The sequence below is a fragment of the Bacillus rossius genome, chromosome 16 (assembly GCF_032445375.1).
Source record: "Bacillus rossius redtenbacheri isolate Brsri chromosome 16, Brsri_v3, whole genome shotgun sequence".
Lineage (NCBI taxonomy): Eukaryota > Metazoa > Arthropoda > Insecta > Phasmatodea > Bacillidae > Bacillus > Bacillus rossius.
The window spans coordinates 14,295,482-14,311,968 of record NC_086343.1 but is presented as its reverse complement, the minus strand read 5'-3'; positions in this window follow the sequence as shown (position 1 = coordinate 14,311,968).

Below are 16,487 nucleotides of genomic sequence, written 5' to 3'. Positions count from 1 at the left end.
CCACAACGCCGAACTACCACAACGCCGAAAAATGATTTTGCGGGGGAGGGGGGCCACAGGAGCAAAATGAAAAACAACTGAATGAATTTGTGTGCTAACCTTACCTAACGTAACCTTTGTGGCAGTCCTGCAATGACATTTTTCGGCGTTAATGTATTTCGGCGTTGTGGTAGTTCGGCGTTGTGGTACACAGCAGTTTTCTAGCTGTCGGCGTTGTGGTCAATTTTGACATTCGGCGTTATGGTATTCGGCGTTATTGTACGTTCGGCGTTGTGGTGCGTCCCCGTTTCAATCCCCCTCCTTTGCGTCCGACACATCCTTTGAACGGCGCTGCAGAAGCGGGGTCGCTGGGGGAAAAGTTCCGCGAAATGTTTTCGTTTAATTAGCGGGAAAATTTCAGCGAGTCCAGCAAAGCAGCAAGCACATCACTCCCCCGACGGCCACATAAAATAAAATAAAAAAAACGCTTCGCCAACCCCGCATAGCGGATCGAGGGAAAAATTCCGTCCTTTCGCTTCCCTGGAAGCATTTTCAACTCCGTCCGATGCGGAACCAATCTAATTACGCTGCACGAAGAAACAGCAAGGGTGGGAGAGAAGGTAGGGAGGAGGGTTACTACGTAATGTTCAGTTTATCTCACGTTCCTCTCAAAGCTGAAAGTGATATCAAGAGTTAACTGTTTGCTTTTTTTTTCCCCTCCAACCGTGCTTGTTTTTCCACTTCTTTTCTTATTCTAATTTCGGAATGTTTGCTATCCAAACAGGCGGCTTTGAAGACCGCAAGTAATGAACTTCACGTACTCTGGAGAAGAAGGAAAAAAAAAAAAAAAAGTATTCGACTATATTGAAAGAAAATACAATAAAGCACGTATTTTGTTTCATTTGACGAGATGCGATCTGGTTTTGATGATGACGGTTTTTTATAGTCGTTACATACACACACGTGTTTGAAACACAGGCCAAAACTAACACTTTCTTCTTCACTCTGCACTCACAATCAGACGCGGACTAGCAGTTTTGACCGCCTCAGGCCGTTAAGTACCAGCCGCCCCTTAAATTCTGTTCTCGCCCCTTAAATTCTGTTGTCGCCCCTTAAATTCTGTAGGCCGAGAAGATATCGCGCAGATTCGCCACCCATAAGTTTATTCCATACAAGCATTGCGATAATTTTTTTTCCTGTAAATATTTGTGCCAGATATAATCTAAAAATTATTTTTTTTTTTTTCCTTAGATGTGTACACATCTTAGCTTTCGGTATACAGCATTTGGTAGAAGTAAATTCGTGAAAATGGAACGGAAGTCGATAAACGGAAATGTTACACAAATATGGTGGACCCACATGTAGCAACATTAACCCGTATACACTTTCATAAACATTAGGGGACATACCAAACGTATTGGTGTGCCAAAATAAACTTTACAATAGTACAACTATCCCTTAATACGTTATGTTATATTTTATAGCAATAAAAAAATGTGTACTTAAAAATACGCAATACAATTTTGATAATCCTTAGTTAACCCTGAAATGTACAGATAGCGCAGCGTTCGTCCTACTATAGAGAAGCAATGAATTTTTAGCTTTAATAGATTCGAAGCCATGTCTAGTAAATTTATTCCGTGGTTAAATTTTAAATGGTGAATTAAATCAAGAAGTTTAAGGTTTGTTTGTATGAATTATATACAGACTGATTTATGTCATTCAAACAAAAAATATACGTACATATACTTAGTGTTATAATATGCGTTTTCAAATCTCTCAGGTTAATATTATTTTTGATTTATTCACTGGCCTGCCACTTTAAGTTTTAAAATGTTTGATTTTATTTTCCCCGTATGAACTGGGCAAACTCACACGTGGAAGAAATAAATCTGTTGCTGCATTCGTATTTACTAATTTTTTAATGTTTCACTTGTACAATAGGATTATTCTCGTGGATTCATGTTTGAATGAAGTGAACTTAGTGCCCGTACATTAACGAAGATAACGACAAAATTTACGAGGATGCCAAGAGAATTTCGTAACCAGCGTTCTTCGTAAATTAAAGTTGAAAAATTTTCTAACAAAGTAACAGGCCTGAAACCATAAGCCCCAATATGGCGGTCGGAGATGAGACTTAACGCGGCCTGGGATCTCGCAGAACGCTCCTTGCTTAATTCACGGCGAGCACGTGACGACAGTGATGTTACAAGATGTCCTTCTAGGTCGGCGGGTGATAGAGGGGGGGGGGGGGGAGGACATTAAGGCTCCATTTACTCCGAGTGGGATATAATTAGGAACGGTACGCGTGTCCACTAAATAACGTTTTCCTTCGCGGCACTGGAAAAAGAAGAAGAAGAAGAAGCAGAAGAAGAAATAGGGGGGGGGGGGGGGATAAAACTGCCCGCCCAACGCGTACATTTATGGGAATTTATTTATTACGGTTCCCTTGGCGTGAATTGGAAATAAAAGGAGAAGGGAGGGGGGAAATATTAGGACAGAAATAAACCTGAGTGCCGAGTCAACTCCGGCCCGTAAAAAGCGTTTGTTGTGGGAGGGGGTTATTGGGGGAGGGAGGAATAGTGTACACCAGGGCAATGCCGCGGACATATAAACAAAGGCAAATGAAAACAAAAATAAAATAAAAAACACGAAATAAAATTCCTTACCGAGTCCATTCGTTTCCCTCTGGTTTTAATTTGAAATACCAAGACAGGCACCGAGAGAATAGTTGGCATCGTACTGTATTAGAAATCAAAATATTTTTAGAAGTTGTTCTTACGAAAAAAAAAAAAAAACTATGCCAGTTGTGTACATGCCATGTTTCGACAGAGCTTCTGGGGTGGTAGAAATATACAATAATTTTACCTTCTGGAATGTTCCGTATTTGTTGTACAGGATCGAACATACTACCAAGGTTTGCAGTCGAATTAAGAAAGGTTGGTTTCGCATGCTTTGATTCTGTGACTAGAAAGGAACACATGTGACATTGTGTAGTAAACGAATATGGAAATAAAAGAGTACATTATGGAAATATAATTCTACATAACGAATAAAAATAGTTCCGAGCTGACACAATATTTTTTTTACAGCTTTAAAAGTCAAATATGCTATAATTTTTGGATAAATAATTACTGAGGAAAATTTAGACATGTTTCGCTGTGACTGAAATAAGAATTGAAGCTTTCACAGCAGAACCACTCAAATAGCAAAATATGCTTGCTTCAAGCTTAAATCAAGCTTGTCATGACAAGTCAGCAAGATTGTAATGGCCAGTATGTTAGCTTTTAGTAAGCTCTTAATGGCAAATACTAAGGCGTTAAACATGATTTTTATGCCAAGTAGCTTTTAGCCTTTGAAACAAGTTTGTTATGGTAAAAACGTTACCTTGTTGCAAGCTTGTTATGGCAAGCATGTTAGCTTGCAGGAAGATTATTATGGCCAGTATGTTAGCTCGCAGGAAGATTATTATGGCCAGTATGTTAGCTTGCAGAAAGGGCAAAATGTTAGCTTGCAGCAAGCTCTACACAGCATCTAGGTTTATAGAGAAATAAAAAAACAAGCCTTCGGTAAGCTCTTTCAGAAAGCAAGTCACGGACTTAATAGTCAAATCGAAGATTGGAAAAGCTTGATGTGTATTCAATGAATGACATGCTTGCCGCAAGCTTACATGCTATATGGTTAGTAATTCAGAAGTCAGAATCTAGCTAGTTCTTACAAAGGATCAGTTTTTTGTGGAGCATTTTTTGTTGAGAGAAAAAAGAGTAGAAATTAACTGTAATTTCTAGCAGTTTGTTCTCATTTCCTGGGCGTGACCGGGCGGTGTTCTTGAAGTGTGTGAAGTCGAGAGAGTTAAGGCTCGATCCCACTCGCTTTATGGATTTTTTTTTTTTTTTAGTTTTTTTCGTCATTACTATTATTTAAGGGCTATGTATAAAATTTTAACTCTAGACGTCCCTTGCATTTGTTGTTCTGCCGCAAATATTTTCAATATATGTATATATATATAAGTACATACATATATAATGGGTGTCAAAAGTCCTGCAAGTGATTATAATTACGAAGACTTGCGCACCTTTTAAAAACCCAATTATATTACACTAAGTGGATATCTGTTGGAAATACATGTGATCGAGTCTTTCAGTCATCGCCAGAGATGTGAAACATGTAACCTCGGTAACCAGCGAATTCGTGTGATCTCATTTTTCATATAAACTTATAATACGAATCTCGGATGAGAAAATTTATCGTAGAATTCTTTAAAAATAATTACGAGCATGACAAGCATAGCCTACACGGAAATTGTGTTTTCAACTACAGTATTTGACGCAAATCACAAGTAGGCCTAGTTTCCGCACCCAACGCTAAAATCAGTTGCCGGGGGTGCTATGTTGACTTTCAAATCATTCGATTTGCAGAGCAAATTTTTTTTTTAACTACGCAATGGAAAAAAAAAATTGCTAAACCCCGGATTTGGACCTGATTTTCAACAAGGAATTTTTATTAAAATACTTGTTGTAATTCATTAAAAAGAAAAGTTTTCCTTTTGTCTTTGTGAACTACGGTTCGCGCCATGCGCCACAGATGGCAGCACCGTGGTTACGCGTTTCCGTTTCCGATCGTACTTCCGTTGCATCCACGAGATTTCTCCCGACCAAGCGCCGCGCGCCGGGAGATGATACGTCCACACGTCGGCAGATGCCGCTGACGTGAGAGATCGAGCCTCGGAGGACAAGTCACCGCGAGCCAGCGGTGAAAAGGAGGGAACAATGCGAGGGGCGGGGCGCGGAGCCGACACTCATCAGGCGGCCCGCGAACGAGCATGAAACAAAATAAAAAAATAGATAGATATCTCGTGGCTCGAGCGGCCCGCTGTTCCCAGCCCACACGCGAACAGTGCCGAGACGTACAGCCGTTGTCGATTTCCAGGGGTCACTGGCTTTCAGGATAGATACACGTGTTAAAAAAAATTGGTTGTGTGTAAAGTCGGTTTACGGACGATAGTTTAACGTGACAACGTCATAACAAAACATTGATGAAATGATTGCATACTTTTATGAATAAAATTGAATCATTTTTTATTGAATTATCAATATTTTGTATGGATACAAAAAAGGAGTGAAATGAAATCTACAATTTAATTGATAAATTTACTTTTATTCGCACTCATTAATTCAAATATGTTTATTACTTTAACGAACAGATTACTTTAACTATAACTTTTATACAACGAAGGAGTGAAATGAAATCTACAATTTGATTGATAAAATTACTTTTATTTGCACTCATTAATTCAAATGTTTATTACTTTAACGGACAGATTATTTTAACTATAACATTTATACAACTTTGCTATTTAACTTCTTCCAATCTGTGTTATTCTGTTAAGGATAGGACGATGAATGATAGGAAAGGTAGGAAACGAATAGGAGTGTTTCGAGTTTAATGTGCCTCGAAAAAGTCAAATCGATGGTTGTTCCAATCGAGTGGAAAAGATAGATGCGGCGCAAGCGTACAATGAGCGTAACGGGACAAATCGTAACGGGACAATGAGTCATCACTTTTCGTGCGTGCATCCGGCGTTCATCGATTTATTAGACGTTGCCACGTCAAAAAAAAAAACAATTGAACTAGTCTTTCGGCACCCACCAAGTGATGTGTAACACCTAACCTACAAATCACAAACTAATTACTGACACAACACATATTTTAATACAAAACTTATGAAATTATTAAATGTATATATATATGAGTATGTTGGTATGTATGCATGACGTCGATAAACTCCTGACACAGTTTGACGGATCGCCACGAAAGTTGGCACATCAATTTTTTTTTTGTAACTCTCCGGCTAGATGGCGCTTCAGCGCATAAACTTCCTACACCGTTCAACCGATCGCCATGAAAATTGGGATAAACTAAAAAAAAAAATATTTAATGATTTCTGTGACTTAAAGGCATATATTTATGTCAGTCCTAGCATGTACTGAAAGCATGAAATCACGTGTTGGGCAGTTTTGGACTAACCATCTTAAAACTCTTTATTTTTTATCTATGAGTCATAAATAAATACAAATTGAGTGAACTCAAAATCCTGAAAAACCAAAGTTTTTATGGTTTTGGAAATAACCTTATATCCATTGATTTCATTCAAAATAGACTAAAAAATAATTTTAAGACGAATGCTGCATAGGAACGGGTAGTCAATTTTTTTGACGTGACAACGTCTAATAAATAGATGAACACCGGCTGCATGCACGAAAAAGTGTCCCGTTACGCACATTGTCCCGTTACGCGGTGTCCCATTACGCGGTGTCCCGTTACGCTTATTCTACGCTTGCGCCGCATCTATATCTCTTCCACTCGATTGGAACAACCATCGATTTGACTTTTTCGAGGCACATTAAATTTAAAACACTCCCATTCGTTTCCTACTTTTCCTATCATCGCCCTATCCTTAACAGAATAACACAGATTGGAAGAAGTTAAATAGCAAACATGTATAAAAGTTATAGTTAAAATAATCTCTTCGTTAAAGTAATAAACATATTTGAATTAATGAGTTCAAATAAAAATAAATTCATCAATTAAATTGTATATTTCATTTCACTCCTTCTTTGTATCCATACAAAATAGTGATTATTCAATAAAAATGATTCAATTTTATTCATAAAAGTATGCAATCATTTCATCAATGTTTTGTTATGACGTTGTCACGTTAAACTATCGTCCGTAAACCGACTTTACAGACAACCAATTTTTTTCCCAATACATTCTAGGACTGACATAAAAATGTTACTTTTAAGTTCATAAAAACAATTAAATGAATGCAAGTTTAAAAAAAGGAAGAAAAAAAACTAACGCGTCACATAAGTATGTATAAAATAAGGGTGTTAATCCCAATCATGACAATGAAATAATTTTGCGACAGCGACAAAATTTGCGGTGTTTTGTAGAACCTAATTCAATTATTCATAATTTCGACGTTCGGTGTTTCATACTTACTGTTAAATACTTTATCTATTATTTGCAAAAAAGAATGTTGTTAATCTCCAAACTCAAAAACGTGTAAAAGCCCTGGGAAACTTATTTTGAGATCATCGGTCGTATGGTGGTTTTCAACTTATTTTGTCTTGATGAACCTGCAAACCAAAAAATTTTCCGGTCGAATCCAGACTTAACGTGTATATGCTAATAATTTTCATTCCGTGTTTTTACTCAAAACGAACAATATACTATACACTATACGTCACATATTGTGCAAAAGAAACGCGCGAATCCTTGAGGGGAAAAAAGGTATCCGTTTCGTTTGAATAAGTTACCACGTTTCCATGTCGGGTTCAAAACGTTTTAAGAACACTTACCGATTCGAAAACGTCCATGGAAACGGGTTCCAAAACGTTATGAGTTTCAAGGTCGATACACCAAAATTGTAGGATGGAATGGGATTGAGCAGAGGGAAAAATGGCATGGAAACGGTTATCGTATTGGAAACGGATAGAAAGTAAATACGCACAGCATTTGTTACCAACGGCAGTTGTTTATAACACTTTAAAGTGTGTTGTTTAAAAATGACGAGTGTTAGTAGGAATGTGTGGACAACAGAAGTGTTAGTTTTGCTTATCCATTCTATTTTCGTACGGAAAATATTTTGGACGTAGAAGAATGACAAATCACCTGTTTGTGTTTATTTACTTACGTCTTTATTTATTTCATGTGAGCCAACATAAATTTCAATGTCGCCACCCTTATAACAAGCAAATATATCAAGCGAATCGAAGTCGTTTTTAACTGGATCTAATTATTGCATGGAAACGGGTATCGTACACAAACTAAATTGGATACCCGAAACGTTTTAAACCCGACATGGAAACGTGGTAAGTGTCTCGCGAGTGTCACTTGGAAATGGGCTTTCCTTTCGACGGGTTGAGAAGGAAGCAAATCCTGGGGTTCGTGAGAAGGTGGCGTCGACAGTGTTGAGATGGATAAACGCAAAACGTGTCGAAAAAAACAAAAAAAAAAACACCGCGAAGCCATTAGCGTCGGTCAACACCGCTGAAAGTCTCGAAACCCCGCGACTCTGACTCTTCCAGAGACGCGTGCCGAGGCACAGAATAACTAAGCGAGCAGAAGCGAAGCCCAGGGTGAACGCGAATATCTGCACCGTAATTCTTTTCATGTGAAACATCTTAGCTCTCGGTACACGGCATTTTCTAGGAGTAATTAGTAATTACTAATTACGTGAATGGAACGGAAATGTGTAGGCACCAACGGTGCTGCCATCTGTGACGGATGGCGCGAACCAAAGTTCACAGACGACAAAGGGAAACTTTATAGTATTAAGTATTTAATGAGTTTCAACAAGATGGACATGATTTTAATACAATTCCTTGTCAAAAAATTAGGTATAAAAAGCAGGATTTTAGTATTTTTTTTAAAAGTCATTTTCGTTATTATTGGAGTCGTTTAATCATATAGTTTAAAAAAAATTGGTTGTCTGTAAAGTCGGTTTACGGACGATAGTTTAACGTGACAACGTCATAACAAAACATTGATGAAATGATTGCATACTTTAATGAATAAAATTTAATTATTTTTATTTTAATAATAAAATAATAAATACTTGAAATTATACTAGTAATTAGATTTTTAAAATACAAGAACAATTAACCTTTATTGCCGAAATTGTTGTTGTAATAAGCAATGAAAACCACATTAACTATTTACTTCACTTTATAAACAGTCGAGTGGAAAAGAGATAGATGCGGCGCAAGCGTACAATGAGCGTAACGGAACACAGCGTAACGGAACAATGTGCGTAACGGGACACAACGTAACGGAACAATGTGCGTAACGGGACACAACGTAACGGAACAATGTGCGGAACGGGACACTTTTTCGTGCGTGCAGCCGGCGTTCATCGATTTATTAGACGTTGTCACGTCAATTACAGTCTGCTAATTAAATGACTCAACAATCGACGTGACTGCTCCGACAAAGTATTCTAGCGGCCGGAGCGGAAACAACGTGTGATTCGCGACAAGGATTGAAGTTGAAAAAAAAAATTGAATACATACTCGGCATTATTTCAAAGAATTCAGCGTTGAATTTCGAGTCCGAGTTTCGTATCATAAGTGTATTTACAACACGAGAACACATGAATTTGATTGTTACTGGGGTTAGATGTTAGACATCTCTGACGAAAATTGAAAGACCCACTCACAATTTTTTTTGATGTAACTGAAATAATCTCAAAAAATTACAGATATTTGTAAATTTCACACATTTACATGAAATAAACACTATTGCTTCAAACAAAATTCGCATTACTACAGTTTTCGGATTCTTGCCAGGGTATTTATGCTTTGTGTTGTCCCAATACTACATTAGTTAAAGTTACTTGTAAACTGTTCCCTGAATAGCTTTCCAGTATTAACTGGAAAATAAGTCTCGCGCGAAGTCTCAGTCACTATTTAGTCTCTACATTAAAAAATGGTTAATGTTACCTAAATATGTTTTGCAAAAGTACAAATGTTTGTTAAGTTACAACAACATTTTTTGTAAACCCCTTGTCTCTGTGCAGGTACAAGAAAATAACAGTAGTATTAATATTTCGTTTTTGTATTAGTACAGAACTTCGGTAAGCGCTCAGCCTAAGCTAAATGGAACCGTAGATAGATGGCACTTAAAGTTAAAAACTACCCAAACACTTGTATTGTAATTTGTTGTGCATGCCACCATAGAAGACACCAAAGTGTAACCCTATGTTAGATTCGTGGACTTAGTAGGCGCTGTTAGTTACCAAGTGATGTAATATTCCCCAGTTCATATGATTACAGTTTTCCTAGTGTGTACGTAACGAATAAATGTACAGTTTTATGGCATATATCATAATTAGGGACTGGAAAAATGTGCGTATTCAACGACCTCCAGGATAGATTCCACGATCCTGTGCACACTCGGGCAAACGTCACCTGTTCATTGGCTACTGACTTGTGAGGCGTCTCAATTGGGAGACTCGTGATTCGATACTGCTTTGACCGAGGGTCCATAATTGGCCCATAGTCCTCCAGGTTAACAGTGAACCAATACCAGAAGTTGCATAAAGGTACAATTATTTGCATTCCAGCATACCGCGAAATGAATCCGCGAATTTTTCCGGTCTCTAACCATAATGGTAAACTGAAAAAAAAAATACACTAAAGAGAAAGGCAGCCTATTAGAATTACGTCAATAGAGTCGCTCCCAGGATAAACTGTGCACTCTGGAGCGACCCTTCTGTGACTTGTGACGTTACAAAGCAATGCCTGCAGCTCTCACAAACTAGCGGTGGGCTAAACAGTTACTTTTGAATAACACGTTCCTTTGTTCCAGTTCTTGAATGATGACAGTTACTGAACTCATAAAACATCGTTGTAGAAATCGGCAATTTCTTTTTCTTTTTTTTCGCTGTAGAAATTACAGCATTTTATCTCGTAATTTACCAAAATATAAAAAAAAAAATCTTGGCAACTAATTTCCAAAGTAACATTAATTTTTTTTTTTATACTGTGTATGATACGTTCCGCTTGTTACGGAACTTCACCGCGTTTTTTCCCACCCCCCTCCCCCCCTTCCCCCTCCCCCCCTCCCCCCTCCCCCCCTTTTGCGGTGGGACAGTTGTTAGTTCCAAAAGCGCGGGTGCACATAGCGACCACACGTTTTGGTTTGTACGGTTTTGTGAGGGAAAGTTGGGGGGGGGGGGGGGGGTTAAGAGGAGGGAAACGTAAACGGCGGGCAATGGACCCACGCTTGGATGCTCGCTTAGCTCCAACAAGCCGATACAGAAAGAGAGTGAGAGCGAGAGAGAAAGAGCGTGTGTGCGTGCGTTAGAGAGAGAAGGAGGGAATAAATAATCAAATTTCGACGGAAGCACCGGTAAAAAAAAAGTCACCTACGCTTGAATCCCATAACCCGTGCGTGACGGATGGGCGAAGCCCGGGGAAAATTGACCCTCTGTGTGCGTCTACCCCTCCCCCCTACTCTTTACCAGAGACTTCGCCCCTCGAAGGGGGAGGGAAAGAGAGAGAGAGAGTCTAAACAACAGGATGGCTTTTGTTATTTTGCGGCCGCTGAAACGAAAAAAAAAAACCTGCCAGTATATATGCCTTTTCGGAAACCAGGATTTCTATTTTACCACCCCCCCCCCCCCTTTTCAACCCAAGCCATTCTCCCAAAGCCATGCTTCCTAAATAATGGAAGCAACGTCAATTTTCACCCCCCAAATAATCGTTGAAATAGACTCACTGTTCCTGTTTCTGGCCAAAATAACGGCAATTTTCATCACTTAAAAATATTAACTTCTGTCCAACAACATTGAAGTTTTCAGTTCTGAATTAAATAAAAATAAAAGATTCGTTTCCTAAAAAACTAATTTTGGTATAGAGCTGTGTAAGTACGTTTGTTTAAACACACACATATATATTTATGTATAGGGACCGAAAAAATTCGCGAACTCAATGACCCACAGGATGGACTCCAACATCCTCTATGCACTCGGACAAATTACATCTGCTCATTGGCTACTGACTCGTGACAACTATTAACTATAGACTGATTCTGATTCGATACTTCTTTCGTTGAGGATTATTAATTGGCTCTGAGTCCTTCAGACAACCTGTGGTCCAATCACTGAAGCAGCAAAATTTTAAACACATTTGGATTCTAGCATATCGCGAAATGAAACCGGGGATTTTTTCCGGTCTCTATTTATATATAATTCATTGCAAATAAATAGGGACTGGAAAAATTCGCGTATTCAACGACCTCCAGGATAGACTTCACGATCCTGTGCACACTCAGGCAAAGGTCACCTGTTCATTGGCTACTGACTTGCGAGGCGTCTCCAATTGGGAGACTCGTGATTCGATACTGCTTTGACTGAGGGTCTATAATTGGCCCATAGTCCTCCAGGTTAACAGTGAACCAATAGCAGAAGTTGCATAAAGGTACAATTATTTGCATTCCAGCATATCGCGAAATGAATCCGCGAATTTTTCCGATCTCTACAAATAAACGATATTCGTAAAGTGTCCGTAGGCTACGAACCAGACGATACTTCCGTGCGCGTCCGTGTATTTGTCGCCGTCCACAGAGAGCGTCTGTTGCAGGTTGGAAATACTGCGTGGACGAAGAGTTTCGCTTGATTTCACACCGAGCTTGAAGCTCGAATCATTGTCAGGATTCCCCAGGCAAACGGCATCCTGCGAGATAAAGGATGGATCGAGACAAGATTAATTCGTTTATTCACCTGGTAGAGCAACGTAGACAAGGAAATTTTTTGTTGTTGTAAATGTAACGGAAATATTCACGTAAAATTACAGATATTTGTCAACTTGTACATTTACATTAAAAACAGTCGTGTCACTATCGAAGTGATACTTGGGTTTCGGATTGTTACCCTGGCATCTATATTTTTTTTGTTGTCCCAGGACCTTCAATAGTTAAAGTTATTTGTAAACCATTCTCTGAATGGCTTTCTAGTATTAACTGGGCATATTAATAAGTATAATAAAACAATACATAGTCAAATATTTGAATATTCGATTATCTCTTCCATGATTTAAAAATAATATGCTTGAATGTATAATCAATGAAATATAAAATTAAGCACCAATTTCTGTAAGTAATATTCAGAATCAACTTGAAAAACGTATTTCATATAAGCTATGCAAAAATAACCTTAGCCATGTGTTGTACAAAGTAGTATTACAGACTATTTCTTGGCAACTGTTTTCCAAAGAAATTATCTGTAAAAGTACAGAAAAATATTTTTTCTGTGTAGACTTGAAGCACATATGTCTGCTTCGCGTTAATGCTTGGAGATACATTAGCGATAAAAATTATTATTTCGCATTCAGTGAATTATGTGACAATCAAATGAATACCATATTAAAAACAGTTCTTACAAAAGATAACCCAGTGTCCTGGAGCGGTAGGTACCTATATGTTATAGATAATGTAAATTTGTGGTATTTCACTGGAAAACTGTTGAAACCTTTTCAGTTTCAAATTATTTATAATGGAACAGTTTTAAAGGTTCCCCCCAGTGAAATTTCACTGATTCGCAGATGTATTCAAGTTGCATGATTAGAATGTTAAGAATCTACGTACCACGATAAGCTTTGATTTTTAACGACTTATCTGTATGGCCGTGTATTTTTCGCTGGAAGGTTTTCAGACCAGCTGTGTGTTTAAAATTTTGTAGCGTTATCTGTGTTTCGTGGTTGGCTGGGTTTAGTATATCAGGTGCATGTCTACTGTCGGCACAACCAATCACAGCCATCCAGTGTGGGAGCAAAGGCGTCCTGAATGGCCCGACCAAACAAAGCAATGGCAATGCCAATCACAAGGGAACAATCGCTAGCGTAAGCATGCCGTATTGTCGTATGATGAGCTATCAGTTTTTTTTCTCGCGAAAAATGTATGCCCCTAATTATCTGTCACATACGGAGGAATAAAAGAACTGTCAATACTCAGGGAATCTCTTGTCCACCTTAAAAAAAAAGCTTGGATTAAAAAAAAAATTCAAACGAACATTGCAATCAGCAAGTTGGCAGGCGAAATCGTTCTAATCGGAGTCTGGCTTGCCAATGATATCACAAGGTGACATTTCTATTAGGAAACTGCTGTTGAAAATTAGCGAGCCAAAATTAGCGAGATGGCGCCCTGAGTCCATAATGCAGCCAGGGGGTTAATTAAACTCCAAAAATCCATTAGATGCGACCACCGGTTGATGGTGAAGGGTAAAAGGGGAAGGGGGGTAGCAGCGTGCGGTCTGTAGCAGGCAAGAATCAGCAGCACATTTAACAATACCTGCAGTAGATAACGGGGCGTGGGTTTTTAAAATCAGAGGATTCCATAATTTTTTAAAAGACCGCGTGCCAAATAAATATTCACGATGAAAAAAACTGAAACTAATTGCCAAATCAATTCCGTTAAAAGCAATGGCCTACGTAATAAATTGGTGAATATTATCTTTAAAAAAAACATATTTACATACCTTTTTTTCGTTAAAAACACAAGAGAGTATTTTATTTCGAAACTAGTAGATTACTCATAATACATATGTTACAATAAAATACCAGAAATGATCGCGGATTAATTTCTGTGTAGGTCAGGATTCAAACACGTATAAAGTTTTGCTGCTGCTGTCATTGGCTCATGAGGCCAACGAGAAACCTTCAACGAAAGAAGTATCCAATCACATGCGCCCCAGTTTATACGTCTCGCAGGCCAGCAGCCAATGAACAGACGACTTTCACCCAATCATACAAGGGACTGTATGATTCTAACCTAGAGGGCATTGAACCCGCAAATTTTTCCAGTGACTAGTTGTACAAAACAAAACACAACGAACACGGTTTGTAAGAACAAGAAGTATCCAATCACATGCGCCCCAGTTTATACGTCTCGCAGGCCAGCAGCCAATGAACAGACGACTTTCACCCAATCATACAAGGGACTGTATGATTCTAACCTAGAGGGCATTGAACCCGCGAATTTTTCCAGTGACTAGTTGTACAAAACAAAACACAACGAACACGGTTTGTAAGAACACATTCACTGCCCATTTCAAACACGATTTTTTTAATATATTACAAAATATACTTTATGTAAGCCGAGTGTGAAATTTACTGCCTTACTGGCACTTCAAATGCATTCCAAACACGTGCTACATCAGATAACAGAAACCACAGAATATTAATTTTTTAGGAAAATAATTGTCTGATAACAGGCATTTTACCGACATGCACAAGACTGAAAGACATAATGCCGAAAAATATTTAACCGAAAAAGTATTTTGATAGACAGCAATATTCCGACGGTCATTTAAACGAAAAATCATTTTACCGACTATAATTTGAACGAAAACCCCTTAAATATTTATCTTTCTGCGAAAAAATTTCTTAACTCTGGAAATAGGCAGTTTGATCGACACACACACAACCAAAAGTCACATTGCCCAAAGTAATTTGACCAACCTGTCATTTGATGGACAGTCGTTTCTCTACAGACATTTCAGTCAAAGATGTTCGTTAAACTATCTGCTAACCGGCATATAAATTCGGACCTGAGACTAGAGTCACTGAGTGAGGTTGTACAGTAGGAGGGAGGGGGTGTGAAAGACCTTTGTGCCCATTCAACCAAAGAGAAGGGGGGCGGGGGTGGGTTGAGTATCCAAATACTTTTTTATGCATGTGTTTACCCTGCGATTAGAACAAAAATTACTACTAGTCTACTGCTGATTAAATACATTTGGAAACCTGACAAGTATATGAAGTTTGCGCAGATCACGTTTACAGTTATGACCACGGTAAAGTTTAATTTATAGAGTTTTAATATTTTTTTAATTGTGGAGATTTAAATAATAGAAATTGAAATAATTGAGGGACGGGCCCAGACACACTTATTTCCCCCCTCCCCGGGGGGGGGGGGGGGGGCTAGGCTTCTCTCGACGGCCCTGCCCCGAGACATACGTCGTTGTCACACTGAGGCCAGGAAGGGAGGTGTTTGGGGGGGGGGGGGAGGGGTTTGTCTGTGGCGATGCCTAGCGAGGACCCCTTACTTTCACCCTCCACAATCGCCCAACCCCCTTGTTTGCTATGGACCAACATCGGGGTAGAGTTTAGAAGAGGAGAGGGGAGCGAAGAAGTGAGGACACGCACCGCCGTTAACGAGTCTCGAAGACGTGGCGCCCCCCCCCCCCTCCCCATCCCACCTTCAACCCATCAAGAGAACCGCCACTCGTCCGCATCCCCCTTCACGCCCCCCCCCCCTAACGCCCACCTCTGAAGGGGGCGCAAGCAAGTGACTGACAAACGCACCGCAGAGGAGCCACGCCAACACCTCGACTCTACTACACGCGCATGCGCGTCGAGACTTGCTGCATCGGTGAACCAAACCACGCTGTTAAAAATTTTGTTTCACCTTACATCTGCGAAGAAAGCTGGTTACAAATTATTCAGGGATCTTCATACATTTACAGGTACCAAGTTCACTTTACGTTATGCACTAATCCACAAGAATAATCTTGGTGTAACTCGTTAAAAGTTCCCCACAAATATATATATATATATATATATATATATATATATATATTTATATATATTCTTCTAAGTGTGTGTTCTCCTTATAAACAGAACTCGTAGGAAGTCGAAATACAACTTGGTTTTTACGATGATACATTCACCTGAAATAACGAAGAACTTTTTCTTTTATTTGAGGTGTATTATTTCATTTAAAGGTGGGAAGGGGAGGGAATAGAATTACTTTGCCCGCTGTTTGATTTCAAATTAATTCTTTTTTTGTTTTTGACGTGACAACGTCTAATAAATCGATGAACGCCGGCTGCACGCACGAAAAAGTGTCCCGTTACGAACATTGTCCCGTTACGCTCATTGTACGCTTGCGCCGCATCTATCTCTCTTCCACTAGATTGGAAAAACCATCGATTTGACTTTTTCGAG